Here is a 4,386-nt window from a genome sequence, read left to right on the forward strand (position 1 = left end):
ATACAAAATATTTCCACAATCCAAATAAGGGCAATATCTTTTTTTTTTTTTTTTGCTCGGTCATGGGGCTTGAACATTGGGCCTGGGCGTTATGCCTGTGCTCTTCAGCTCAAGGTGAGTGCTCTACCGCTGTGGCTCACTTCCAGTTTTCTAGTGGTTTATTGGAGATAAGAGTCTCATGGACTTTCTTTCCCGGGCTGGCTTTGAACCGTGAGCCTTAGATCTCAGCATCCTGAGTAGCTAGGATTACAGGAATGAGCCACCAGCGCCCGGCAACACCAATACTTACTGTAAAAATTCATGAATTCTGTGGAATTCTTCAAAGTGAATTGCCTGCATTGGATGTCAAAATGTATTCAACAGTTTTTGTATACATGTATAATGATTTCTGCAGAGTTTGTGATTTTTTAATCAGAAATAATTTTAATGTATCTGTTGAAATGAGTAGTACAGAAACTAAAGTATTTCTGGTGCTTGTTTGAAAAAGAATATTTTAAAATATTCTATATTCTATGTTTGTATAATGTTCATAATTTATTTTATTCTTTCCTAGATATACTTTGACTTCTATATTATTTTATAATATAGAGGTTCATTAATGTGTCCTTTCAGATTGTATTCCATATAGAAAGTTGTAGATTCCTTTTTTGCCTAGGTCCTAATATTAACTTTCTTTGGGATAAAATGAAAATTTTGTCTAATTTCAAATGTTTTGTAAAGTTTATGCTATGTAAACGCCTTTCTGAGGTGAAGATTTAATACACTAATGCCAAACTAAATTTAATTAAAAGGAATTACGTTTGTTGTTACACTTGTTATTTTGTAATCAACTTTTTAATAACTGTTTTTCATTTCTTGCATCTGAAGAATGAAAAATATGGAATACTTCACAAATTTCCATATCATCCTTGTGCAATTGCCATGTTAATCTCTGTAGTGTAATTTGGGAATACGTGCTGCTGAAGCATGTAGTATCTTCTAAATTTAAGTAGTTAATGATGCAATCTTTATACAGGCTTATATCCATGGGTGCCTACTTGGAACAAGGAATCCTTATTGTTGCTAACAATGCTATTATTTCCCTAAAATTCTGTGAATAGGGAAAAAATTATATGTTCAATTGATTGCTCACATTTGCAATTTTTTTTGTCAATGACAATTTTTTTTCATTTGGAATTTGATCATACTTTCAATAATTTATAGCTAGTCCAAAGGTGATGGCTTTTTCAAGTACTTGTTGATCCAACTGACTTAGGTTTGTGGAGCTAATGGATTCAAAGTAAGCCTTGCTTAAGAGCTACTTCTAACATTCTGCAGCTGACATTTTCCCAAATGAGGTCTTACTGGCACAAATGTCTACCTGACCCTTTACTCTTCTCCCATGTAGGAACAGACCAATCAGAATATCTTACAATGACAGCATAGATTGTTTTACTTGAACAAAATTAATCTTAGTTACAAGGATCATAGAGAGATGAACAGTTCAGTCAGAACTGTTAAGACTAGAAGGTATTTTATCAAAATATAATTGTTTATTATAGCTAACATTTCAAAATTAGCTAAAGCCAAGAAGGTGAAAAACTGATCATATGCATGATTACTTAATGTCCTGGCCTGTCTACCATCCAACCAGGCAGGAACTTACACTACTGCATTTCTATCACCAAATATTTTCATAGTTGCAGGAGAAGTCCAGATGTTTCTTCTAATTATTAGGCCTTAAATTGGTAATGTTTTAATCACAGTGTTTTCTCTTGCCTCCAGGCTGTAAATCTACAAATGGTAAAGGTTTAGGTCCAACTCTATCAAACACTGAGGTAGAGATAATGAAATAATACTTTAAAACAGAGTTGCCTTTGATACTGTAACCACAACAGAACAATGCAAAACATGTGTCTTTTTCTTATATTATATATAGTTATATATTTTATATTTATATGTGCTGATTTTATATTTCACACAGTGAAACTTACTAGAATTAGTTGATAATTCACAAATAAATTAATATTTATTTGCTCCAATAAATAGAATTGGAATATAAATAATTAGGTTTAAAATGTGCATTAGAATATAAAAAGTATCAGCGCAATATCTTTGGTATAAACTTGTGATACATTCTAACTGTTCTTGGTCTTCTGAATTCACCTGGTAAAAAAAACAATGTTGTTTTCCGCTAATCTAAAAGGGATTTTACTCTGCTTCTCTGTTTATTGTTTTAACTCGCTGGTCCCAAACTGTTTCTCTCCATATTTCTGAAGCATTCCTACTAATTATGCCCAAATTTTGCTGATAAGATGTCTAACAAATATTGTTCTTCTGTATGACACAATGATTCCTAGGATCCCAGGTCCCAGTTACCGGCATCATCAGATAACAGAGGCAAGACTTCTCACCAAGGTCCATGCAACATGCCAACACAAAGTAATTGAAGATCCATCTTAATTTCTAATTTCCTATATTTCAGGGCCCCAATTCCTTAAGATGCAGGAATTAGCAGTAAGAAATTGTGAAATGCACGGCAACTTAAAATGAAAGATGAGATCAGAAAATTTGAGAGTATGTACAACAATTCAAACATTCAACTTACAGTTGACCAGCCCATATGAGTGAACAAGTTCACAAAATATCTTAAGATTATTTTTAGTACCCCTCCCCTATGATTAATGAAAGATTTTAGTCCTGCATAAGTGAGCCAAGAAGTAGTTCCTGGAAGGATAGATCCATAATTGGTCTACCAAGGCCCAGAAAAATTTACTTAGAGTTCAAATGTAATTCAGAAAAACATTGAGAAGATCCTTAGTGCTTCAAAACATTGGGACTTCAGTACAACATGTTTCAGTGGTATAAAAATGTCACTCTCAAACCAATGATAATCTACATTTAATCTTCTGAAAGTTATACCTTTTCAAATAAACTTTTAAAATCACATTCGCCAAAATAACATTTGACAACTAGATGATACTTAGTGACATTACAAGTTTTTCAAGTGTATTGAGCAAGTTACAATACAGTTGAATTATTTACCCAGCACTAATGCCAAACACGTTCAACCATTCATTAAACTGTAGAAATAGTACCACCCACAATTTGTGTTTTTCAGTAGGGGCCTTCCAGAAATGTGTTAAATAGATCAGCCTCCCAAATTTCAAACCCAAATATTAGCTAATAAAGTAAATGTCATCATTTAATAAGGTACATTTTAAAAAGTCACAAGTAGTTGTCTTATCATATGTAATAATATGTTTTCCCTATCTGTCTAACATAGGAAGAAATATGACTTAAGTCTTGAATATGGGTACTCATCAGAGATATGAAAAACATAAAATGTCTTCTATTTCTATCATATTGCTGTATAGGAATAAATTTTAGTTTTCTTCTTTTTCCAGAACTTATAGGTAGTAGAAAATATTATCCCATAAAAAGTAAAACAATCACACCATTGTACAAAGCCATTTATAAACACTGGTAGTTAGGAATACATTCTATGCCAATTTTTTTACTTTCTTTTTGACTAAAGATTAATCTTCCAAATGGATGAGAATAAAATCATGTTTAGGTGCTTCATGTCTCCTGTCTTGCAAATTTGAATGAACAATGGAAATATAAGCTGACATCAGTTCAAGCATATGCAGTATGGAAACTCCATGAAATGTACATAAACCTTTCAAAGTATTAATAGACAATGTAACAGGATGACTATCAGGAAGTTGAAAAGAGAAAGGAATTATAGTAAAGACATAGAATGAATGAAAAATGAACAAGGGGCAAGTACGGCTAGAATACTCAATGTATACATATGATAAAGGAAGTGGTAAATCTGAAATAATTCTTGGAGAAGGGGTTGGTTGAGAATGATGGAAGGAGTGACTCTGATCCAAGAGCATTGGACAATTAGATGGATATATTTAATTGTAACACTTGCACAACCTTTGGCAATTCAATTAAAAAGCACAACACAAAACAAAAAACACACAAAAATCACAACCAACCTGAAATCTCTAGAAAGTATGAATACGCCCTCCCCAAATTTTAAGCAGTTAATGAAGGAAAGGTCATCTTGGGAAAAGCAAACAAAACTGTACAAAGAGAGAAGTTTGGGATAGGGGAGAATTTTGAACAGATTTAAATAGATTGTCTAAGGTTATAAATCACCTACATCTGCTGCAAATATTATATTTCTTCTACGAGTTCTCTGTCTGAACTGGATAATCCAGTCGTGAGATACACTTGATAGCTTGTGAAGACAGAATGGAAGAAACAAGATCAAGAACCCATTACTCCACTGGAGAGAAAACAATCCTCTATGTTTTCTGTAATCTCTCTTCATTACTCTTTCTTAATACTTTTAAGTCAATTGATTTTGAATTATATTTTTCCTTCTTTCTT

General features: G+C 32.6%; 1 pseudogene; it reads right to left on the bottom strand.

Annotated features, from left to right (window-relative positions):
• Nucleotides 1-871: 871 nt before the first annotated feature.
• On the bottom strand, nt 872-968 carry LOC138812026 (U6 spliceosomal RNA; annotated as a pseudogene).
• Nucleotides 969-4,386: the final 3,418 nt, after the last annotated feature.

Source organism: Dipodomys merriami, unplaced genomic scaffold, assembly GCF_024711535.1.
Source record: "Dipodomys merriami isolate MVZ:Mamm:240054 unplaced genomic scaffold, mDipMer1.0.p SCAF_558, whole genome shotgun sequence".
Lineage (NCBI taxonomy): Eukaryota > Metazoa > Chordata > Mammalia > Rodentia > Heteromyidae > Dipodomys > Dipodomys merriami.